This window comes from Anabrus simplex, chromosome 2 (assembly GCF_040414725.1).
Source record: "Anabrus simplex isolate iqAnaSimp1 chromosome 2, ASM4041472v1, whole genome shotgun sequence".
Lineage (NCBI taxonomy): Eukaryota > Metazoa > Arthropoda > Insecta > Orthoptera > Tettigoniidae > Anabrus > Anabrus simplex.
The window spans coordinates 955,965,852-955,992,666 of NC_090266.1; the positions used below are offsets into that span (position 1 = coordinate 955,965,852).

Genomic DNA, 26,815 nt, shown 5'->3' on the forward strand with positions numbered 1-26,815 from the left:
TACGGACATGACAATTCACAGCCAATTTGTATAGTCTCATCACATCGAACTTTATAGATCATGCCATGTAATTACTACCGTTGGAGCGTTCAATAAAGGTATAAAACCGGGCCGTAAGGATATAGCATCAGTAAATTTTCGAAGCGAGAACTTTCGCTCTCCTGATGAATACAGTGTTATAAGTAGAACCGGGAAGTTCAGGCATTAATTTCTGCTAAAGTAGGCAGGCAAATAAGCACTTAATATTTAAGAAATAGGCAGTAAAATAGGCATTTATGACAAAAATAGGAATTACAATAAGAAAAATGCTTTAACGTAAGCTACCTAACACCCATCTGCATCCATTTTAGTACTTAATCCTACATCCCCATGCGAGTACTGTGGCAGTATGAACACCGTAGTGGGAATTTATTGCAATTTCTTATTTTATTGTATTACAAATTATTTTTGTTGTATAAGATTTGATTCTGTTTGGACCTTTGACTTGGAAGAATTGTTCCGATCTCGTGAACCTAGATCTATCCAAATCATTTTAAATTGTTTTAGAAATGTATTTGTGGGTTGTATCAAAATTTGCATTTATCTGAATTTTAATATTTTCGTTTTGTGAAACATACTATACCGCATGCTCAATTCTGGAAGCCCATTTCCTGTTGCGTAAACGAAGACTTTTCTCGAACATTTATTATCACTCAACAAGAAAGAAGAGACTTGATTGGAGAAAATAAGAGTAAATGTACTGTAACTGGTGAATGTGAAAGTCTAAGGTTAATTCTGTATTCTGATTGGTCCTCGTTGGAGGTTGCACCATTTCCTGTTTTTTGATCTTACCCCGCTCCTTCGGTGGGAGTGAGGTAGGATCTGTGTCTTGGATCAACTGACAATCTTTGCGAGCGGACGTGCGGTCCCCTCGTGGGAAACCCGGTCTCAGGGTGAGCACTGTTTCTACGTTTATTTCTGTTTTTAACTTCATTCAAATGTGATAATTTATTTTTCTTACGCAGGAGTTTATCCTGGAGTTTCACGTTCACCGCTAAATTTGTCGAAATGACTTACCTTGTAAGCTAAGATCATTTACTACGTTTCGGAGGCAATACCATTTTTCTTAACCTTTAATTATTCCTCGGGTTTGCCTCCCGGTATTTCCGTGTCACCTTGCCTAAGTACTGAAAATCTATGCACATTACCTGAAGAGTTTTAGACAGTGATGCAAGTTTATTGTACCTGTGATTTTATTTCTATATCTGTGTAGATTGGGACTAGCCCTCGTTTTAATAGATATATATCGTTGAACAGTGTTTCTTTGGATTCAAATTCGGTGATTAAATTTATTTTAGCGTACTGAGCATGTCTGCAGGCGTGCTTAATAACTAATTTCCATTTGTAAAGGCATTTCAATTTTGAGTTTGATTAGTTTCCTTTTTTAACATAAATGTTTTAATCCGAGGGCAATTGCCCTCTCCGTTTTCTTTCATAGCAAAGTTCCATTACCTCTAAGGGTTCATGCCCCTTTCCACATCCATTCTGTACTTCTGTTTCCTAACCTGTGTAAGTTTTCAGCTGCGATGTTTTGCTGAAGCTTAAATTTTTTTTACTGTATTTAAAATGTCATTCCTTATTTTTTTATTTGTGTAATCAAGCCAAAATGCGGTTACAGGTGGGGGATGATAGAATAACGTCAACGGTATCCCGTGTGTCGTAAGAGGAAGCGATTAAAAGCGGGACCAGAGCCTCAACTTGAGAGTGTGGGTTGGCGACCACAGTTCCAACAGCTGAGTATTGCGTTGCTTCCACTCCTGTCAGGTTGCTCGCTCTTACCTTACCTGCCTGACCTCGCTTGGTCAACGTTTCCGTTTCCAATCCCGACGGTATTAGATTTGCGAGGCCTAGGGCGTCGCACATTTGCTCTCTTCTTGCTCCTTTCCTTTCTTTTGCCCATACCTTCATTTTCTGAAGTATCGGACCTCTTCCATTTTCCTTCTCATTAGTATTTAATAGAGGATGGCTACCAAGTTGTTCCACTTAAAACAGTTACCACCAGCACTTAATTTTACGTAGCTACGATGGGACCTGGCAAACCTCTCGACCATTTGGCTTGTGGAGTTTTCAGTAGAGATGCGTAATATGAAAATGTTTTTGTAAACATCTTATCTAAGTAGAAATGAAACTTCTGTATCAATACAGTTCATTGGATTTATATAGTTTTTTTCTTTCCAGTGGTTAAGTTTAATACATAAATAGCAGCAGAAAATATCCACAACACATTAAAGGCATAAAAAGCATTAAACTATCAAATAGGCTGCGGAAGCTAAAATAGGAAAAATCAAAATAACTGGTCCTACGGTTCCCAAATGTACGGAAATAAGTTAATCTATGTGACACCGATATATCCACCCAGATAAAGGCATTTTGCCTAACTTCCGGGCTGTAGTTATAGTCTAAGGGTTGAACGGCCACAATGGAAGTAGCTGCGTGGGATAATGCATGGTACTTATTCATAGATAGGCTACTTTGAGCACAGTTCAAACCCTTCGTAAGTCCAGTCTTTAAATTTTTATTTCGTACTCTCCTAGGCATCCTCTACGAAGACTTTACTTTTCCGAACTCTCAGACATTCTTCAAACAACGTATAATAAATAGACTTAATATCGTCACGTAGGCACCGACTATGGACAAATGCACTGTGAATATCATCTGAAACTTTATGCAGGACACTACCAACCAAGTAATAGGTACATCTCTACGCGTACGGAATGGTTGCAACTATCTGGGCTTAAAAGAGACCCGATTCTTTAGCACACTGGTGTTGGCAGAGTTCAGAACGTGTAAAATACAACAGTTTCCAAAAGATAGCCTAGATTATTACATTAGTACAGTGTTACGAGTGACACCGTTTGTCACCTGGAGTGGCTACATGGTACTAATAGCAGCCAGCATACGATTGTTTGCAGAGATTCGGAGTTCTAATCTAGTTACGAGGTTTTCATTTTTACGGCATATTCGTAAAGGCATTCGTAATTAAGATTTAATTTCCTTAAGTCTCAAGACATTTTTCACCTTTACAAAGAAAGCATAGATAAGGAATAACATGGGACTTTCATATGGCAAACGGCTACAACGAACTCCCGGTCTAGAAAGAGGATTCGTCATGCTAACTGCATACCACCTCAGTCTGCAGCCCTTCGGACTGAGCAGCGGTCGCTTGGTAAGCCAAGGCCTATCGGGGCTATTGCGCCATGGGATTTTTATTCTACAACGAATGAATCGCACTGCACTTTGTCAGCATTATGATACCCATTCAATCAAACAACTGCGCACGTTCGATCAGCATTAATTGCCGTTGAGGAGTATCATAGTTCTGGATAGCACTGTTGAGTTATTGCTGTTCCGTTGTCCGTGTCAGGAGCGGCCATGTGAACCATGTCAGTTGAGTTACTGGCCTCGTATGGAGTCTAGCGAAGGAACAGTCACCGTGTGTTGTGGAGGTCAGAAACCCTGTGTTCGTATCTGCCTGCAGCTGGAGTAAGGGGTAATTCAACTTGCAAGACGAAGTGAAAGGACAGATGTCAAAGGTTTACAGACTACAACCCGTCCAGGTAAAGACTGCCCGGCTGGAGCCCTGCTGTGAGAGACTTAAGATAGCAATTAGCGGAGTGGTCATTCATGGTTGAATACAATTGTGTGTATTAATTTAGACCAGCTTAGAAATAAAGCCTCCGTGGCTCAGGCGGCAGCGCGCCGGCCTCTCACCGCTGGGTTCCGTGGTTAAAACTCCGGTCACTCCATGTGAGATTTGTGCTGGACAAAGCGGAGGCGGGGCAGGTTTTTCTCCGGGTACTTCGGTTTTCCCTGCCATGTTTCATTCCAGCAACGCACTCCAATATTTCATTCCATCCGTAATCCATTAATCATCGCCCCAGAGGAGTGCGACAGGCTTCGGCAGCGACACAATTCATATCCTCGCCGCTAGATGGGGAGCTTCATCCATCCATCCATCCATCCATCCATCCATCCCTGACCCGGTCGAATGACGTAACACTGTGTGGATTTTCATTTAGAATTAAATAAATTGATAAAACTTAACACTTTTCTCCAAGCTGCCCCATAAGAGGCAATAAGATCTTGTCAACGTACCGTCAAAAAGATGGATAGATAGGTGATCGGTTTTCGTGTCTAGATTTATGTCTGCCTTCACCGTAACATATCCACCTCCAGAAGCAAATGATAGATTGCACAGTTGTCTGATGAAAGGCGTCTGCTACAGGCTCTTAGATCATTTGAACGATATAAAGCGAAACAGGATTAATCCGAGAAAGGTATAAGACGCCAGTGTCAGCTGCCAGGACATACCACCACTGGCGCAGGATGTTTAGTCAAGGAAATATACCACGTTGTACTATGTGTAGTTTCAAACACCAAGAAAAGTGTTCGAATATGGTGTAGTTTTATTTCTGTAGGGAAAGTGTAGCGAGCTCGTGGGCGAGTACTATAAGGCCATGTCAACGCATAGCAAGTTGTTATACCTGGAACAAGCATTTACGTTTTCATTTAAAGTAAAATGATTTAATTATTTCCCGTGGCAGTTGAAACACATGCATACGTTATGACATACCAATAGCCAAACTGACAAATCAAGAAATCCAGAGTGGGGTTTCTCGTATGCGCGCTCTTAGTTCACTGCCGATCGTTTTGAAATGCCACAAAAATACGTTTAAACTGTACTCTTGTGGAGAGTATAAATTTATGAAGTGCCATTTCACCTGAAAACTTGACAAAAAATCACGTAAAATATCAAAGAAAAAGATCACTGGAAGGAGCCTGATCAAGCTGAAGAGGTTGCGTGGAAGCATCGAGAGTGAAATAAGCATTGAAATCAACCGAAAGAACATCCTGAGAATATTCTTGCATAAGGTTAACTTATATTTCAGTGTTGAAGAAAATAAATTTAAAATAGTTTGTGTTAGACAAAATACAACTACAATATACAATCCTGAGATTCAGTATGCCTTTCAGGATCCAGTCAGCAACTCTGAATAAATTACGAGTCTACTCGCCCCTCTATTTGCAACTAATCAACTTCGCTAGCGACGCATATTTACACACACACACACACACACACACACACACACAGTATGCAAGATTTTAGACAAACTTTAAAAAAATATTTTGGCTTATGATCCTAACGACAACAGCCATGAAACACTTCAAGCTTTCTTCGTTTACTCCGCGGTCCCCAAGTATAACACTTGATAATACCAACGTAATCCTCAAGTAAATGCCATAATATGAACTTTTCCCATGTACTCGCCACACAATCACAAGATAACAGGAGAGTACGACCTTACTCAAGGTGACCAACTTCATGAAACAGTGATCCGGCTCTCGTTCGTGTGTATGGGGAAGAACAAGTTTAGACATAGCCGAAGGAGTTTCCGTGTCGTTCAGAAATATTAGTGCTCCAATCAAAGAGAGAATCTTGGTTATAATGTAATATTTATAACAATACTGAATCTTGAGCCTGTGAACTAAAAGATGCGCATTATCGGATGTGGCGCATTCTCAGACTGGAGGTCCTATTTCTGAACCTCTAATAACTGAAAATATATAAGAACTTATGCACGACACCTTGCGTGAGAGAAATCTTTTCTTCTTGCTAGTTTTACGTCGCACCGACACAGATACGCCTTACGGCGACGATGGGACAGGAAAGGACTAGGAGTGGGAAGGAAGCGGCCGTGGCCTTAAGGTACAGCCCCAGTATTTGCCTGGTGTGAAAATGGGAAACCACGGAAAACCATTTTCAGCGTTCGAACCTACTATCTCCCGAATACTGGATACTGGCCGCACTTAAGCGACTGCAGCTATCGAGCTCGGTGTGAGAGAAATCAACGCGAAAATTTTCGAAATGAAGTAACCTCCATGATTTAACAACTGGAGTCTGATTCAGTACTATTGAATTTATCCTATTTATGCTGCGAAGGAAAGGCCACTTTGCATCTAATACACTAGTGTCCAAAAGTTAAGCATAAGTTACGAGTAAGCAGGATAACAGGAAATAGACCGCAAATCGCACGGCATATGCACCTACCAACCTTACGTGTTCGCTCCGTATAGGAAAGGAGTGTTCCCTGCTTTGACTAGCAGCGTAACCGCGAGGTAAACAGCCAGGGCCTGCGCCCCATATTCCTTCAGTGGTGTTTACACTGTTATAGTGTGCGGAGTGTAGCCTCGTGGTGAACGTGACAACATAATGGCACAACGACGCAATTTGGACCCCGTTTTGCGGAGTAGAATACTCGGCCGCCTGGAAGCAGGCCAGACACAGACCGAAGTCGTCGTATCCTTGAATGTGCCACAAAAAGTTTCATTTCCAGGCTTTGGAGACTATTACGAGAGACAGGAGACGTTAGTCCTAGGCCAGTACCAGGTCGACCAAGGGTAACCACCCCACAACAGGACCGATATCTGGCCTTAACCGCCCGACGAAATCCGAGTGCACCAGCAAGACTCAGGGGTTGCTGTTTCCCGGCAAACTGTACTAGACGCTCAGAACAGCAGGGCTGTTCGCCCGACGTCCAGCGTTGTGCGTCACGCTCACTCCAGAGACGGGCCCGTTTTCTGTGGAGCCGCCACCATCGAAACTGGACCATGAATGGAGGCAAGTGCTCTTCACAGATGAATCCCGCTTCAGTTTGCAGAACGATTCCCGTCGCACAATCTGGAGAGGACCGGGTAGGCGATACAACCACAGGAACATCGTGGAACGAAACGCAGTATGGTGGTGGTGGCGTCATGAGGTGGGGCGGCATCATGTTCAATGGCCGTTCGGACCTGCACATCTTCATGGGTGGTCCGAGGAACACAACGCTCGGAGATACAGGGATGAGGTACCGAGACCACATGTTCGACTTTTCTGAGGTGCGGTTGGTCTAGACTTCCTCCTAATGGACGATAATGCTCGACCGCACAACGCTGCTCTAGTGGACGAATTTCTGGTTGGGGAAGACATTCATCGCATAGACTGACCAGCGAGGTCAGCGGATGTGAATCCTACAGAATATGCCTGGGATGCATTAGGGAGGCGAACTGCATCCCATCAGTCTCCACCAAGGACCCTCCAAGACCTTCGCATTGCCCTTTCAGAGGAATGGGATCAAATGCCACAAGAGCTCTTGGACCATCTGATAGAGCGCATGCCACGTCGTAGTGAAGCATGTGTGGCCGTAAGGGGTAACCACACACCCTATTAACAACATTTTGTTGTGGGAGACATTTCCATGTTTTGTTAGTTGTCAAAGCTATCAGAAACTGACTTCTTTTTGGACAAGTTGTGAGACATGGTATACCAGTCAGCTTCGGTTTGTTCAGCAATCCGTCTGACATTCCTATCAGGCGGTATAGCCTCGTTTAGTGATTATGCTTAACTTTTGGACACTAGTGTATTTAAGAAAAGACTAGGTAACAACTGATAGGGAATCTGGCACCTAGGCGACTGCCCTAAATACAGATCAACGGTGATTGAAATGTATCCCCCCACCCGCCGAGTTCCCTGAAAATGGTGTTTGCTATTAAGCTCAGATAACCAGAGTTTGCCCAAGTAGCTCTAATGTATTTGGGGTTATTCCAGGACTGCTGAAATAAATTTAGGTAAATAAAATTGAACTCTGATAGAACTCTAATGACAATACGTTCGAAGTACAGTACGTTCCATGATTTCCTGCAACAGCTACAGTGATTCATGAAGAAGACTCATTTTTGTTCTGATTTTGCATTTTTTTTTCTGTCATTCTTTAGCCCATACTAATTTAAATGTATAATTTCATTATACGTTATACACGGTACTGTACTATGAGCTGAATGCAAATGCGATTTTAAGAACACAATAGCCTAATATCAAAAAGATTGTCGTTACCTACTAGTATCAAACATAATTAAACACAAATTATATGTTTTTCTTAAAAACTAAGAAATCACCGCCCTTAACTATGTCTCCTCCTGCAGCCGTATGACAAGGCCTTTCCCAGACAGCAATAAACAATTTTAACTTATTTCACAGGATATTTTGATGAAAATTAGTTGACAACTTCCGGTGCAAGTAAGCTAGTTGTAGCTTACGAGTATACCCTCAATGTATTAGCCATCAACTGTACGATTTCATAATAAGTGTAGTCCTGTGTAATGAGGATATTTGGTTAGAGAGCGGAAGTTTTATTCGGTGTTTATGACCCGAAGAGAGTTTTGTTTTGAAGTAGTAAGTTGGATGGATAATATAGTTTCAAAGGATAGGGGTTCGAAAAACATTTTAATGTTCACCGCTCAGACAATTTACAGCAGTTCTATAAAAGGAAACATTTCTCAAATGAATCTTGGAAAGGAGCGTAATGAGAATGAAAAACTGGAAGGAGAGCCATGCCAAGGACAGCAGAAATTAGATCTAAAGCCAATTCTTGATTAAAGCAGTGTGTTTTACACGTCTCTGGGACAGGCCTGGGTAAAATTTAACTCCCACTGAAGTCCCAGTCTCATGACTGACAATATTGGAAGGTGCCGAGGTGTAGGTGTTAGTGAGCAATAACATTCTAAGCATAACTTGTGCGTCTCCCTGCAGTGTGTTACAGTATGAAGGGCTTTTAATCGTAGGAACGCATGGCAAACTACCTCCCTCATCTTCCCCAGTAAGCCTCATTTTAGCGCCGCCATCGGTTTTTGCGGTTTCTGGTAATCACAACTCCTTAGTGCTATTTGAGGATCCAACCAGCCTCTGGGATGGAAAATATATCCGGGGAGACCGGAATGACAATGGAAAAGTAGTGTTCGATGAAGAAAGTCATAATGCATTAATATTCTGACCGAAAACCAAACCCCATGGCGCAACAGCCCCGTAAGGCCAAGCGACCGCTGCTCGGCGCGAAGACCTGCAGATTAAGGTGTCGTGTGGTCAGCACGACTAATCCTCTTAACCGATATTCTTGGCTCCCTAGACCAGGGCTGCCACCTCACCGTCAGGTAACTCCTGAATTGTAATCTCGTAGGCTGAGTGGACCTCTAACCAGCCCACAGATCCAGATTAAAATCCCTGACCTGGACGGGAATCGAACCCGGGGCCTGCGGGTAAGAGGGAGGCACGCTACCCCTACAGCAAGGAGCCGGCTTAATATTCTAACAGTGCATAGAAAATCCTCACATGCGAGAAATTCTGCTGCAAAATACACAATCTTGAGTTTGGAAAACTACACTTCAGAAATAACTAGTTACAGTACAGACGATTTAGGCCTAACACTCGGGAATTCGCGTTTGAGGCACAACTGCAGCGAACATAGTTTCTGAAGAAGTATTCAGATCTAATCGTGGCGGGAAAATTTGTCAGGTATGCTCAAGTTACTGCATGGCGCATGCAGGCGCCACGGTTAGCCTACGGTGATGCAGCGTCAGCTCAGTGTGAGAAAAGAAGAGACCAGCCGCCAGCTCACCGCTATACGGATACAAATCTTGCATGTCCGCCTGCAAAGGTCAATTTCTGCAAGTACAGTCTAATTCATTTTTTCTTGGTGTTCTAGCATTTAGTTTCTTGTCGCAGGGTACCTAGGATGGTGATGTGGGGATGGGAGCAGATTTTTTAAAAAAAACCATCGTTTTCTATCCAATATTAGTGTTTATCCTTTTATATATCATTCTTCCAGCGTTTTCTTTAGTTTCATGTTCAGGAACACCTAGTATGGTTGTATGGGGTACGGGGAAAGGTATTTATTGAAAATCACCAAAGTAACAGATTATTCCCAATATTAGCGGATTTTCGCTTGTTTAAGAGACCGCACAATTCATACCGATGAGGATATTCTTCGATGTTTACGAGAACTGAAGATTAAGCTGAGAAGGAAGGATACATCGAGAGTGCAGGAAGTGTTGATTACGAACTCTCGATACAGAACAAGGATATTTCCACAGATTCTGACCAGTTAAAAGATTATCACTTATCACAGATTGGATAAGGAAATGTCGCCTGAGGATGACTATCTTGCTGGAATACGCTTTTATATTTGTAGGGACGAAGAAACTTTATGGGTAATATACAACCAGCAGGCCTACTCCTAAAAATATTAGAATTTTGCCTGGGTCGAAAGTAGATGCACGAGATGCCAAACCCCCTCTAGATGCATTTCTACAAATGTTAGTCTCCAATGGTCCATGGTGTGGATTACTGTAGTCACGTCCTAGTTCGTGAACCATGGGCGACGGTTGAGCAAGTGGTCCTGAGAGTCAGGATACCAGTTTCTAGGAATGGAAGTGGGCATCTTGAACATAGAGTCATGGCCCTCCTTGTGATCAGAAGGCTAGGACTATACAATCCACCGGTGGTCCCTAACCCGTTAGAAGGGGATATCCTCACTTTGACTATGTGTAAGTAGGGTTGTATCCTGCTTCACGAATTTACCGAGCTCAAAACAGTTTAAGCAAGCCTCGGACCTATAGGACGAACAGAGTCCTACTCCCATTTGACAGGCGAGGGACTCCTTGGAAAGAACTTTGCGAACGAAATTGAATTCGATGGGGAGCTATCAATATTAATGGGGCTTATAGAAGACAGAACTGGCTGAGTCAGCAAAGATGCAACTGGATGTGCTAGGAGTAAATACTATTCGGGAAAGGGGACATAATGAAGAGATAGATTATTAAGTATACTTGACGGGTGTTAAAAAAAAAAAAAAAGGGAAGGGCAGAGTGTAGGGTAGGGCTGTTCATCAGGAAAACTCCTGCACGCAACAGTTTGTTAGGCACGTAAATGAGCGAATGATGTGGGTAGATTCAACCATGTGAGGGTACAGATGAGGAAGTTGACCAGTTTTATGAAGCATTGAGTGACTCAGTCAGTGTCAACAGCATGGATAGGATAGTGGTAATGAGAGATTTCATTGCGAGAGTTTGAAATAGAACTGAAGGATCCGAAAGAGCGAGTGATAAATGTGGGGAAGACCTGGAAGCTAATTAGAATGGGAAGCGTTTGCTGGACTTCTGTGCTAGTATGGGTTTAGCAGTTACGAATAAGTTCTTCAAGCATACGGCTCTTCACCGCTACACATGGGAGGGTAGGGGTATCAGATCCATAATAGACTATCTTAACAGACTTCGATTTCAGGAAATATGTTAGGAATGTACGGGTTTTCCGAGGATTTTTCGATGATGCAGACCATTACCTGATCTGTAGTGAACCAAGCATCTAGGCCTAGGATAGAGAAAGTGAAGTCTGTCTGCAAACTAGTAAGGATAGAAAATATCCAGGACGAGGAAATTAGAAGTACATGGATATGATTAGTGTGAAGTACCGAACAGTGGACAGTAAGCAGGTTCAGGATATAGAAAGAGAATGGATGGCATACAAGGATGCTGTAGTAATAACAGCAAGGGAATTCCTAGGAACAACTGTGTAAAGATGGAGAAAAGCGAACATCTCAGTGGAATGATTAAGTGAAAGCAGCTCAAACTTAAAAAGGCTCATCAGAAATGGCTCCAAACAACGACAAACGAGGGAAAATATTCGTCACGACGGATAACACGTTATATTAATGAAGAATAGATGAAGGAAACAGAGCGAAACAAATAGTTGAATCCAAAAAGAAGTCTTTGGAAGATTTTGGTAATAACCTGGAAAGGCTAGGTCAAGCAGCAGGGAAACCTTTCTGGTCAGTAATAAAGAATCTTAGGAAGGGAGGGAAAAATGAAATGAACAGTGTTTTGGGTAATTTAGGTGAACTTTTTAAAAGATCCCAGGGTATCACTGGACAGGTGGAGGGAATATTTTGAAAATCTTTTCAACGTAAAAGGAAATATTCCTGGTGGTGTCTTGAACAACCGAGCTCATGGAGAGGAGGAAAACTATGAAATTACGCTTGAGGAAGTGGAAAAAAGGCGGTAAATAAACTCCATTGTCAAAGCAGCAGGAATATATAAAATTAGACCTGAAATGCTTAAGTATAGTGGGAAGCAGTGGGGTGCCGTGAACACATTCCTTACATCAGCTGCAATTTTCTTTTTTTTTTTTTTATGTAAGCAATCATAGCCACCACTACTCTCTGTAAAGTCAACATTACCATTGTTGAAGGCTGCACTCACAATTCCAAATTGATATTCACGGCAGTGACACCATTATAACTTAATCTATAGCAGATTTTAAACAATGTACTTACAGTTTCATCCGGTGTCTTTTCGCGATAGTACAGTCATGGTTTTCACAAAAATACACTGGGACTATTTGTTTTTAAGTTAAAAAGCCTAACCTAAACGGAATCGGCAAAACTTAACTGGTATTTTACCGTCGCCGAAGTTGAATAGTTTCACTCGCTTACCGTGTGTACGCACATCAACGACAAACGAGGGAAAATATTCGTCACGGCGGATAACACGTTATATTAATGCAGAATACCACAGAACTCGCGAAACCTTCACCTATAATCCAAGAGGAACACTACAAAAATTCACTATATACCACCATCTCAGACAACCGAATACAATTTTACTTCGCGCTTAACTCTGTTCATACTGGGCAACTTAAATATTTTTCTGTGGCTGTCTGGAAACATTCTGCACGTGTCAGCAATGAATTGCTCGAAAAAACTTTACACATTCGGAAATCCAAACATTAAATATATTCGTCTGTATTGGTTTCATAAACTGGTTCTACTTTTATTAGCAAGACGATGTGCAAGCGGCTGTACTGTTAACCTGGTATTTTTCTTGTCGCCTCTAGCGTGTGGTACAGAACATTTCGAGTATCAAGTATTAAAACTAACATTACCTTACCTAAGCTAGCAGGCCCGTCGCCGTAAATTGTCAGGGGAGGGCCTACAGCTCCGCCCCGCTCCAAGGACAAGGAAGCTTCAAGTGCATGTGTCACCCAAGACAACCTTAAATTTCGCTGGGGGTAGCTCTTGCGTCGGCAAGGAAACCCAGCTCGCTGAAGAAGCTTAACTGCGGTAATGTGAGAGGATTGTCGAGACAGCTGTACTTGGCTTGGTTTAGATGTTGGCAGTTCTTTCTAAACATTATAAAAAGAGTTCTAAGGAATAATAAGAAAATGGATACAAGCTGGGGTAGACGGGGTTCAGTGCACGCCACTGGTGGGAAGGCAGGGATGAAATGACTTCATAATTATAAAATTAGCATGGAGTGTTGGGAAGATCCCTTCAGATTGGACAAAATAATTGTACCTACCTATAAGCAAGGGAACAGGAAGAATTGCAACAACTATCGAGGCACCCCATTGATTGGTATACCAAACAAAGTATTCACTGGCATCTCGGAAGTGAGGGTGCGATCAGTGGTTGAGGAAGTTGGATGAAAACCAGTGCGGTTTCAGACCACAGAGGGAAAACAAGATGGCCTATGACCGTTTTCTTCAGGCAACTGGATATTGCGGGAATTTTTCTCCACAACATGTACACAACCAATGTCACTAGACAAGAAAATTTGAGACAGACCATCTCTATGAATTTGCCCAGCTGTTGATGCAACAGTATCTCGGAAACAGAGCTACTAACTGGAGGCTTTCGAACGACAAACATTTCCTTTCCAAATACAAGGAACCCTCAGCCGCCCCACCTAATACCAGCTTAGGTGTTCAAAGGGAAATATGCCATGTGAGTTACATAAAAACAAAAGTCTTGCCTACAAGAAATGCTCACGAAAAGTGATTAACGAAAGATGCCAAGGAGATTATGAAACTGAAGAGTGAAGAGGAAATTAAGGATATATTCTACAAGATATTTTTAATTTTTTTACAAATCACAAAACTAAGTGACGTGCTTGAGTATTGAGATCTGTAAAAAATTACTATATAAGCGAGTTCAACCTTCTCTAGTTACCCCAGTATTATTTTCAAGTTAAATTGTTTTTGGAAATTGTAATGACTTTAGATTTCATGAGATACACGTTATGCATGTCTTTTTCATAAGGAGCAAAGTTTTTCTAGGCTGTGATCGCAAAACGTTCCGTCTTTTCATGAATACTAAGACTTAAAGGCAATGCAATAAATAGGTTAGATATATGATTTTAAAGATCACGGTACATTTTCCGCCATACTTTCCAGAATAACCATGTCTAACATTTAAGTGCATTTGAGGTCTTTAATTGTTATACTTTTATAGGTCGTTTTTATCAGAAGGTTAAATGTTCATTTTAGGTCGTTTCTATAGTACCGGTATCTATTTCTGATGTATAAAACATGTCATCGTAAACATTCTTTGACTAATCCATATACTGTAGTTCTGCACTGCTCATCTGTTTTTATTGGCTGTTATCTACTTATCTTGATGCATTTGTGTGGGCAGTTAGTGCACGTGTGGACTGAGTATCGGGAAAGAACTCGAGAATCCCTTCAGCGCCATATGGTTTGTGTCTAGTTTCGTTTTATAAGGGAAAAAAAACATGGCGCCACAGTCCCAAAGCCGTTTAAAAATGTACCAGAATGTGGTGAAAATATTCAACTGATTGAACTGTATTGTTCTGTAAACTGTGAGAAATTGAAGTCTCTGCATAGAACCTGTTCACCGTACATGCCTGGCGCGAAAAGCACTTAAGAATTCTTGAAAATCTAAGAAAAGGAAACGTGTCCCAATTACTATTAAAAACCTGCTTTGTTGGAGCAAGTAATCTGCTAGGAAAACTAAGCGATCCTAAATCTATTTTCTTTAAGTCACACAGATCAACATTTCCTAACATTTCGATAGGTAATTTTTACGCAGACATTAAACCGAATGCGTGAATGGGAAAATTTACGGATCAATTTAAGAGACTACAGATTCAGAGGGATATTCTGTAGATAATGTAGTAGTGGCCTATGAATTATTGGAATACGTGAGCAGATGAAACTAAAGGCAGCAAAATCCATTTTACAGTAAGATGACGCATGTTACATTTATCGAATCGCAGAAGATTTTCAGACGTAGACTAGTTTCCACAGCAAAGAGTTTATCAAAGCACCATCCCGAACTCAGCATTTCAAAGAAAAGGCCCCCCCGATTTAGTTATGCCTACATACCCAGTTTTAACACTCTCTGGGGTATCTGCTTGATTGCATGCATTTACAATTGTTGCAATTTTCAGATAGCTAGATAGAAGTAGTTAACAGGACAGATGCTAAGGCAATTTGCAGTGTCGAGTACCAGTACCGGTTTTTTTATCCTCAAACTGAAGGTAAATTGGCAGTCATAAAACCAATGCTTTACGTCGCACCGACAAAGACAGGTCTTGAGTTGTGACTACGATGGAATAGGAAAGAGCTAAGGGCGGAAAGGAAGCGACTGTGGCCTTAAGGTACAGCTTTGTGTGAAAATTGGAAAGTACGTAAAAACATCTTAAGGGCTGCCGTCAGTACGGTTCGAATCCACTATCTGCCGAATGCAAGTGATAGCTACGTGACCCAAACAGCACAGCCTCTTGTTCGGTGGTTGCTTAAAATCTTATTTTTGCCAAAAAACCTTAACCCGCCTGGAAAAAAGTGGTATGGCTTTGGACACGTCAATATAGTTAGTGAAGAATGCCTGAGATTGTATACAAAATGTAAAAGGTAAGATTGGGGACAGGCAGAAAATAAAATTTGCACTTTATAAATGCGTGTCAAATAGCCAGTATTTTGTCAGAAGACAACGTTCAGAAATGACAATTTTGAAGAGGATGTAACAGACAGTGACGGTCAAATATGCTCCCCATTACATCAGTGGAAGTAGATTAGTTCCTGAAAGTATAAAGCAGCAACTGCCGGTCCTTCCCTCTTGATAACTTGACTGGTGGTATATTGGAATGATAAGGTATGTTTAGTAATAGATTTTTTTCACATATTAGTCTAAATAAAAACGACCTGATAGTTCATTTATCAATAGCTTAATAGTAATACTAATTCTACTAATGTTTGTATTACGACAGTTCTAACCACGTATTCGTTATTTGAGTAAGACTACTACTAGATTTATATTTTAGGCCATTTTTCTTCAATTCGAAGTTTTTTGCTAGGGGCTTTACGTCGCACTGACACCGATAGGTCTTATGGCGACGATGGGATAGGAAAAGCCTAGGAGTTGGAAGCGGCCGTGGCCTTAAGGTACAGCCTGGTGTGAAAATGGGAAATGCGCCTCTACGCGCACGGCCAACTCGCCCGGTCAATTTGAAGTAGTTTTTATGATAATTATAGGGGCATTTTATAGGTTTTTTTCACATTTAGGTCAACATCCGGCCCATAATTATATATATAGTAAGATGGCGCATGTTACTTTCATCTAAGAGCAGAAGATGGTCATGAACATTTCCAGAAGTAGACTTGAGCAACATTTCCATCCGTTTTCACCGCTATGGATTCTTTTTTTTTGCTAGGGGCTTGACGTCGCACCGACACAGATAGGTCTTATGGCGACGATGGGATAGGAAAGGCTTAGGAGTTGGAAGGAAGCGGCCGTGGCCTTAATTAAGGTACAGCCCCAGCATTTGCCTGGTGTGAAAATGGGAAACCACGGAAAACCATTTTCAGGGCTGCCGATAGTGGGATTCGAACCTACTATCTCCCGGATGCAAGCTCACAGCCGCGCGCCTCTACACGCACGGCCAACTCGCGCTATGGATTCTACTAATGACTCGTCAACCCACTGGTTGGTAGTTCTGACATGCTAAAGCATGACCAGTTCTGAGGACATCCTCTCATGACATTCAGTTCGTAGTCCAAGATAAGAGATGAATCACAGTTTAGTTGTATTCTCAGAATAGCAGCGAACTGCTATCATGGTTGAACTAGACTAACGTGAGGAAAATTCCATTTTGATGTCCTTAGTCAAGCGTCGGTAATCAGATATTCCGACATTTACCACCATTCTATAGTTTCAGTATCATTACTCAAATTTCTCACAATGACTGGAAGAAATGGCGTCAGCAGAACTGATTGTTGCTAGATTGCTGTTCATAGTAAACCGCAGGACACGTTTGATCCAGAAACAGACTATCTCTAAGGTTGTAAGTTAGCATTCTTTAAAGTTTCGGCCGAGCGGAAGATAAATTCACAACAATATCATGTTTCTTATCGCTGTTGTAGCACTAACTTGGCACGTTTGACATAAGTAGTCGCGAGCTTTCTAACACTGACTTACGTTCGCGAATCATTCGAGAAGTCATTCAAGCCAAAGCCCCAGATAATTCAGTTTTATGCATGTGCTGGAATCTGACAAAGTTATCCAAGAGTCTCGTTTAGAAAGAAAAATTTTTTAAATTCGATATTTACTACACTGAGATAGTTCATAGAGTAATACTCTAGTCCACAATTTATGATTTGCAATGCCCATGAAGTTGTTCGGAAAAACCTCCACCGAATTCCAGTAGTCTGCAATATAAAATTAATGCTGTAAATTGACTGAATATGCAAGAGAAGGCTACAGTCTAACTGAATCTAATTTTTCAACATGTGAAATGGACGGGCTTCGTTCACAGGTAATTTTAAAAAACTATACTAAAATGAACTCAAAACTGATATTTTACTATGATCCATTTAGTTTGCCATTCAAGTACTCTAAAGTCGGGTTGCCAATTTTACCTACTGTTAACAGTACAGCAGGATCTAACTCCAACCTCTGGGATAGCAGAGCTAAGTGAAGAGCATTGCAGAGGTAAATCTGAGGTGAGAAAATCTGATAAATTATCCAATGCCCCAATCATTACGCACATAAGATACTATCTCTTGTGCTCCAGCTGTATATTTTATCGTTTAAGCGCCGTCACGGTGTACCTACTATAGGTCAATGAAAGATACGCCACTATATTACTTACATACGCAACCTATTCTGGGGTACGGGATGTGTTCTCAAACAGAGTCGAGGTTAATCTCAAGTCTTTTCTGAACCCTATACATTGGAGGAACTCCTGAAAGGACAGAAGACAGTATCAATATGTATAGTTTGCAAATTGTGGATGGGTTATAATAATTATATTAAAAACATGCTACTGTATAGGCTTTCGGGCTTATTTCGTGTCAAGAAAATAAGGTGAAATTCTTAACGTTCCGCAGGGAAGTGATCTGCGTCCTCAGAAGAAATCTCGACTGTCCACGGGAAAGTCTTCTTAAACAATGACACTTAAATTTGGACGTTATAATAGAAGTGGAAAATGGTTACGTTCATTCGCCACCAGATGGCCCCCAGGACGTGGCAACGCTAGCGTTCGAAGCGGAAACTGACCGAACCATCGCAATCAGTCTAAGCGATTACCTAACGTGTTTGCGTAACACATGACATTGGCAGATGTATGGCATAGACAAGCCTGGAATGAAACATCTGGCGACGAGGAACGTACGAATTTGGGAAAACTCGTAGACGAAATAATAGTGAAGGGACCGGGAAGGGAACTACCTACGTAAATTCTTAATGGTTGCCAACCAGGTATTGACAGCCGGTGTCCCTGTTGAAATTGCTAGGATTTCTACGCATTTCCACAGCTTCCCGTATAATCCTGGACGTGTAGTGTAGCGTGGGTAAGAGCTCTAGTATCTTGGAACATGACATGACCCGACGATAGAGCGTGCTCAGCTATGGCCGATTCGTCTGGTTGGTTGAGAGGAATATTACGTTCATGTTCTTTGATGCGGGTACCAATGGACCGGCATGTTTGGCTGATGTATACCTTACCGCAAGTAAAGGGAATTTCGCATACCCCAGGATGTAAAAGTGGGGACAATTTATCCTTAGTTTTAGTGACAGCGATTTTAGTGGCGGTGCCAAACACTTTATATTGTGTTTGCGGTGGACCTTGGCAATTCGATCTGTGATGTGAATGTAAGGCAAATAGGCAGTTCCCTTCACTACTTCCTTCTGTGAACTTTGCTTGGTCGTTTCTCTGGGGTGTAGGGCTCTATTAATCTGCAAATCGCTGTAACCATTACTCTTGAACGCGACTTTGAGCGTGTCCATCTCCACCTGGATATGAGATGGCTTACAAATTCGTCACTCCCTCTTGGCGAGTGTCGTGAGAATGCCTTGTTTTTGCGCTGGATGGTGGTGAGAATCTGCATGAAGATAGCCATTTGTATGGGTAGGCTTACGATAGAGGGTATGTCCTAGGGAGCAGTCCGGTTTCTTTCTTACTAGAACATCCAAGAAAGGCATACGTCCTACTCCATCGTGAATTTTATTAACCTAAATCAGCAACATCCGTCAATAAAATTCACTATGGAGATGGAGTCTGACGGATGCCTTCCTTTCTTTGATGTTCTAGTAAGAGAAACCGGACGGCTCCCTAGCAGATACCGTCTATCGTAAGCCTACCCACACAAATCGCTATTTTCATGCAGATTCTCAGCACCATCCAGCACAAAAACAAGGCATTCTCACGACACTCGCCAAGAGGGCGAGATAAATTTGTGAGCCATCGCATATCCAGGTGGAGATGGACACGCTCAAAGCCGCGTTCAAGGGTAATGGTTACAGCAATTGCCAAGGTCCTCCGCAAACAATATAAAAACCGTGTTTGGCAACGCTACTAAAATTGCTCTGTGAGTAAAACCAAGGACAAATTGTCCCCACTTTTACATCCTGGGGTATACGAAATTCCCTGTACTTGCGGTAAGCTATACATCGACGAAACATGCCGGTCCATTGGTACCCGCATCAAAGAACATGAACGTAATATTCGTCTCAACCCACCAGACAAATCGGCCATAGCTGAGCACGCTCTATCGTCGGGTCATGTTCCAAGATACTCGAGCTCTTACCCACACTAGACACTACAGGTCCAGGATTATACGGGAAGCTGTGGAAATACGTAGAAATCCTAACAATTTCAACAGGGACACCGGCCATCAATACCTGGTTGCCAGCCATTAAGAATTTACGTAGGTAGTTCCCTTCCCGGTCCCTTCACTATTGTTATTTCGTCTGTGTTTTTCCAAATTCGTATATTCCTCGTCGCCAGATGTTTCATTCCAGGCTTGTGTCTATGCCATACATCTGCCCATGTCATGTGTTATGCAAACACGTTAGGGGAACCGCTTAGACTGATTGCGATGGTTCGGTCAGTTTCCGCTTCGAACGCTAGCGTTGCCACGTCCTGGGTCCATCTGGTGGCGAATGAACGTACCATTTTCCACTTCTATTATAACGTCCAAATTTAAAAGTGTCGTTTAAGAAGCCTTTCTCGTGGACAGTCGAGATTTCTTCTGAGGACGCAGAGCACAGTTCACTGCGAAACGTTAAGAATTTCACATTTTCTTGACACGGCATAAGCCCAAAAGGCTATAAAGTATCCTGTATTTATGTACGGGCCGAGAAAGCATTAATGACAATTATATTCTATTTTGCTTTACGCCCCACTGACTACTTCGATTTTCCGATACGCCGAGGTGCGAGAATTTAGTCAATTTACGTACCAGTAAATCTACCGACACGAGGCTGACTTATCTGAGCACCTGCAAATACCACCGGACTGAACCAGAATCGAACCTGCCAAGTTGGGGTCAGAAGGCCTGCGACTCAACCGTCTGAGCCACTCAGCCCGGCTAACTAAATTCTGAATTCTTTTGTAGTTTTCCGATAAAAGCATTAGTTTTATTTTCCATTTCGAAATAAACTTACTATGAGTTAAAAAATTCACGAAATATATCTTAACACCTGAGGAATCCACAAGCATCTGTATATTATATTTTACTACTCTGGAAATAAACTGTCACAGCATACCTTAACTGAAAACAATCCAAATGTAAATTTTAGATCATTTCTTTTGTTATAACAGCTCGAGCTTCCGAACCGGCATGCGAACCGTAAACATAGCGTTTAAATGGGGCAAACGACATGATTAAAAACGTAAGAGCACGAGTACAAAACTGCCAAAGTCGGTCCATGTGATAACACCCTAATTGAACAAGGTAACAGATTATAAATGAAATACGCTTATACTTAAGGATTCCTCAAGTGTAAGATGTTTTGAATTGCACAATTCAGTAAACTTCGATTCCAGCAAGATATGGCAGATATTAGATTCAGGTCAAATGGACTATATCGCTATTGACCTATCGAAGGCTTTTGATAGGATATATCATTGGATACTAAACAAAAATGAGTGCAATTGGACTAGACAAAACAGTGACAACGGATGGCTACATTGCTGGAAAACAGAACTAAAAATTTTATTAGGTGAAGCATCATCTGATCCTGTAATAAAGGAGAGTTCCAAGGCAGTATTATTGGACCTTTGATTTTTATTGAGTGGAGAACTGGAATCTGAAACCTTTTTACCGATCTACTGTAGAGTAATAAGTTGCAGGGTTGAGAATGCAAGAAGACTATGTTGTGAGATGGACAGCAGAAAATGGTATGGTATATGTGGTGAAGTCAGGTTGAGAGTTTCACAAAAAGGAAAAGTTCTCTAAGCTTTAATTACGGCACTGATGGGGTAGAAAGTACCTCATGGGGTTGATCAAGTACCTAGGTGTTAACATTGGTGTAATGAAGATTGTAAATTAGGGTTACAGATCGCTTCAAATGTTTCGGAGTGTGTTGAGGTTTTAAGGATGTAAGGGGCATATCGGTACCAGTCCTTCGTCCCACTAACAGCTTTGTGTAATTGTCGTTCTGAGACTGCTGTAATTTGTGAGCTAGAATGCAGGGCAACAGTCCACATATAGCGACGGTACTACTGCTGAACCAACGGCAGCGATAATGCCGTTATGGCAATCGCGAATACTGTCACAGAATAGATCCCGGTGGGACTGATATGCCCTATTAGGACACAATAGACTATGGAACAACAAAATTCGCAAAAAATAATTCACTTCATTTTCACTCAGGTGTACTCTTATTTGTTTGTGGTTAGGTTACCCTTGACAGTAGTACGGGAGAATGCTGATATAAAGAGCCTTGAGACAAGAAAGCCGTAAATCTGACCCAAGCCCAACTGACCCCAGTCCGCAGTTAATGGCAGGAATACTACTTCTGTAGTTGTCGCAAGAGAAAGTCCCTCAAATCTGTGACGGCGGGGTGATCTGATGCCAGATATTAGGCCTATTTTATTATGTTAACAGATCTATCCGTTTCAATACTTTGGTGCAATATACTGTAGTTTATATTTACAATATCCGCTGCGGATGAAGGAAGTGCGGATGCGGATATTTTGTATATACAAACAGGGCTCTAGTCATAGGCCTTCTCTAAATCGCAGAAAACAGCCACGAAATTATATTTTCGGAGAACATCCAGGATACAATGCTAGGCGTACAAAGTGGACAGTGGTGGAGCAGGCAGCTCTAAAACCCCACTGATATTCTGACGAAAGCTCTTACCTCCAAACGCCACACAAGTGGCGGATTTGCCATCCTCTCAAACAGTTTACACACAGTTTGCGAGACATAGGTCTAACTTCCTGCATACGTAAGATGCTTTGTCAGGCTTGGAGAGGTAATACTAATCCCCCACCTGTCACCACTGTGACAGTATCAATATTCGGTTTAACACCCTAAGAAGATGTATAACTTTTCACTGAGGCGTTTCAACATCTGGTTATGGACATCTAATTCGGAGACGTATCCTTGCAGAGTGCCAAGGCGCTACGGAGTTCCCACTCCGTAAAAGGGCAGGTTATAACTTTCTGAAGCCTGAGTTTTAAAACAGATTGCGTTCCGCATCCCGCTTCAAGCAAGGAAATCAGGATGGTAAATCCCGGAACCAGATAGCTGCGAAATTACTTTCTAGATAATTGGCAACCGAGGGTGGATCAGCGACTACTGCCTGCAATGAAAATTCCCAGTACTAAGGATGACCCTTATACATCCAAAATGTGTCTAAGTTCAGTTCATACTTACGACGACTATGACGTCATGGATGGCATCTTTCTCCACGAACCTCTTACTCTGTCGTAGAATAAGAACTCGCGCTCTAGCGCAGAGTTCGTTTTACATGTCACTAAGTTGGTTACAGTAGGCTGTCTACGACAGCGTTAATGAGCACGACATTCTTTTAGGGATGCTGCAATTTCTTCACTTCACTTTGGAACGAGCTCTCATCGAGATGTCTCAGAAGACAGCGTTCAAGATGAGATCGCGGTGGAAGACGACTCCGCGAACCAGATTCAGGGATTTGTACTCTTCCACTTTAAGGAGGATTTCGCCGAAGTGGTCGCACTTAAGCAACTGATCAGCCTAAACTGCAGTGCGCGTCTTTAATAGCAAACTTTAATGTGTCCACTGAAAAGAATTTGTTTAACCTGCTTGAAATCTTGCCCATCGGTTCTGCTAGCAACAAGGGAAGCTGGAACCCATACTTTCACGCTGCGCTCGTCCCCAGTGGGTTGCCCCGCTGAGAAAATGAAACATTAAAGACTTGGATGGACCATCCTGGACAGACTTTAGGCGTTGCGAAGTCTTGTCCCAAAGTATTCTCCCCAAATGCCACCCACTCCGATCACGAACCTCTAGCCAAACCGAGCAGCCACGGCAATGCCCATCTGGTCAGGTATTGTCCGGGGTCCGATGATTGATAATGCCTTATATGGGCCGACGTGAGGCAATGAGCACCAGGTCTCTCAAATCACCCGCCATAGCATGTACCCCATAGCGTATACAGAGTTATTTTTAAAAATTATAAATATTAAGGTCTGTCAAACGGCTGCGGAGACCTGAGCTTCAGACGGATACTACTGCCGAGTATGTGGCGTCCCACTCTGGGCTTTCGAGCGTAGTCTCACTTCAGAAGCCCTTTCCCAAGCAGCACGCACATCAAATTTTTGATCGGTCTACAATCAACCCATGATTAAAATAAAATTAAAATGGGACCGGTGGCCACATGCACCATTTAGTCGCCTTCTACGGCTAACAGGGATTGCCTGTGAATGTATTCAAACCCATCAACATTGTAACAAAGGTACAATCCATTTCCGCGCCTAGGTCGCCCCTTTTAGTCTCCTCATGACAGGCAGGGGATATCGTGTCTTCGTCTGAGCCCCCCCCCCCCACACACACACAGATTTAAATCTACCAAATTAAGGCTGGCATATAAAAGCAGTTTAAAATTTGTCTGGCTCAAACCCACGACCTTGAGCTCTGGCCAGCCTGTATCATCTGAGCCATCAAGCCCGTCGTCTTTTCGCTCGTTATCCGCTTTGCGAATGTTTTGAGATTTTTTTATCGGCTGCTATGTTGCTATGGAGCAGTAAGAGTGCGTGTTTATCAGAAAGGATGTCGAGTCCAGCAGTCACGCTCTTAGACATCCGCTTCATAATATGCCGCCTTCAGATGATCCGAGGAAATACAATATTACGTTCCGAGTTCAGATTCAATTATCTATGACCCCAGAAATGAAAATCACCGAATCCTTTGACGGATCTACCATACGTTTACATTCCTAACTGCTAAGCTAATATTACAATTAAAGTAAAACAAATGCTCTCCGCCCTACAACTGCCAGATTTTAAGTCCCCGAGCACTAGCATGATCGTGAATGAGTATAGATGCTGCTTGACTAATTAATACTGATTTATCTACACTTCATCAATAAAATACTGCTAATATATGCTTCTGAAACAAGTTTAAAAGGTAACATTAAAGAATAAACAAGCTTTAGTGTATAAACATCACTAACTCCAGCAACCATTACCCGGCTACTCTTGACATCCTTAGAAGATTTAGACCTAGTAGACTTCCTCCGCTCAATTGTGACAGCCACGTCAAAGAGGTCAGTAGCCATTTTCAGAAACCATACCAATGAATTTTAGCCATCTTGAAGCTATCCTGTTTTCATTTATTCAACTCTACAACAGAAAAACTTTCGTTAAATAATATCTATTAGTTACGATAATATTTGTCCTTGTGGCAGCTTGCAAATTATGCTGCAAGATCTCCAACATATGCCACAACTCTCTAAACGCTGCCTGTCTTTACTAACAATAAGTACACAACTGTATATTGGACAAATGGACATGAAGTTTGCATTTTATTCCTGAGGATCATAGCAAGGGACCTGGTACATAAAGTTTAATTTGATTCTTTCAGTAAGTGTTATGAGAGAGTACACCGGCTTCATAAAATTCCATGTACTAACATTGAGGCCTGTTTCTCATTCTTTTAGTCCAAAGTTACTGTATCTGCTGCCTACATAGATTTGTTCTGCTGGAAGTCAGGAACAGTATCATACAATCCATTGAGACTTAACATTAAAGAAAGGGTGTAACAAGCATGCTATGTTACTTCAAAGTAAGTTTAAAAAAAAGACGAGCAGTACTCTAACTGAAATAATTGTACCTAGAGTTACTGTTGCTGGGCGTGCGTATACATCAAGTCAGAGCTCAGGGAAACTGGAAATAAAAACCTGAGCTTCAAAAATATACGACTCTGGAGCTCCACAACAAAGTACCGGTAGCTAAACGTTTCTTTTCCTTTGGGAGCGAGGGGGGACGGGCTAACAATAGGTGAACTAAAAACATTGAAGGCTTCAAATTCGAAAGAGCAAGTCTAATTTTACTCAACCGAACCGAACCAAACCACTAGTCTTAGGTGTTTTACCGCTTTGACCGAACCTCTTCAGCAACACATTTGCAATTTTATGAGAGCCTTACTACGAATAACTTTCCCAAGTTTCCTTTTACTAGACTGCGACATCGCAGTTTACTCATCCACTGGCTAAGAGTGACCGACTTTCCTGTACGCACTAAGGATTTTAAGGAGTCTTACAGTAATCAAAATCATAAAATCAGGGTTTAGAAAGATGTTTTTGAATACTTTCGTCTTGAGTAGCATTGTATGGAAGTGAAACATGGACGATAACTACATACATACATACATTATAGACTTATGCCTTTCAGCGTTCAGTGTGCAAGCCTCTGAGAATTTACTAAACGTCGCCACAATCCACGATTTGCAACTAGTGTTGGCCTCATTTAGTTCTATACCTCTTATCTTTAAATCGATAGAAACCGAGTCTAACCATCGTCGTCTTGGTCTCCCTCTACTTCTCTTACCCTCCATAACAGAGTCCATTATTCTCCTAGGTAACCTATCCTCCATTCGCCTCACATGACCCCACCACCGAAGCCGGTTTATGCGCACAGCTTCATAGAGTTCATTCCTAAATTAGCCTTTATCTCCTCATTCCGAGTTCCCTCCTGTCATTGTTCCCACCTGTTTGTACCAGCAATCATTCTTGCTACTTTCATGTCTGTTACTTCTAACTTATGAATAAGATCCTGAGTCCACCCAGCTTTCGCTCCCGTAAAGCAAAGTTGGTCTGAAAACAGACCTATGTAAAGATAGTTTCGTCTGGGACTAGTTCAAAAAAAAATAAGCTTTCGAAATGTGCTGTTACAGAAGAATGCTGAAGGTGAAATGGATAGATGAATCACGAATGAAGAGATACTGAATCTAATTGGTGAGATCGATTTGGCTAAATTTTAAGAGAAGAGAGAATGATAGGATAACTTAAGATACCCAGGACTTGTTCAGTTGGTTTTTAAGGGATGTGCAAGGGGTAAGAACGGTGAGGTAGACCAAGGTATAAATATGACAAGGAGATTAGAGCAGATGGAGGATGCAGCAGTTACGTGGAAATGAAAATGTTTGCACAGGATAGGATGGCATGGAGAGCTGCTTTACACCCAGTCTATGGTCAAACTCAGGGCAACATGCAATCGTCACTCGGGAAAATCGAAGTACGGTATTTGTTACTTGTATTTAAGGACTACTTAACGACCAAGTGCGGTCGACGTTTACTCGTCACGTTTCAGTTTTACAGATACCAGTGATGCAATATATCAAACCAATAAAATGTATAGCATGAATATGTATATTATATATTAGGTTACGTAGTATTACTTC

The 26,815-nt window shown here is 41.8% G+C and overlaps 1 protein-coding gene across 1 annotated transcript in view; it reads right to left on the bottom strand.

Moving 5' to 3' along the window:
• The window catches only part of Tsp29Fa (Tetraspanin 29Fa), a 134,449-nt gene that overhangs the window by 79,699 nt on the left and 27,935 nt on the right, over positions 1–26,815 (bottom strand). The window lies entirely within an intron of this gene.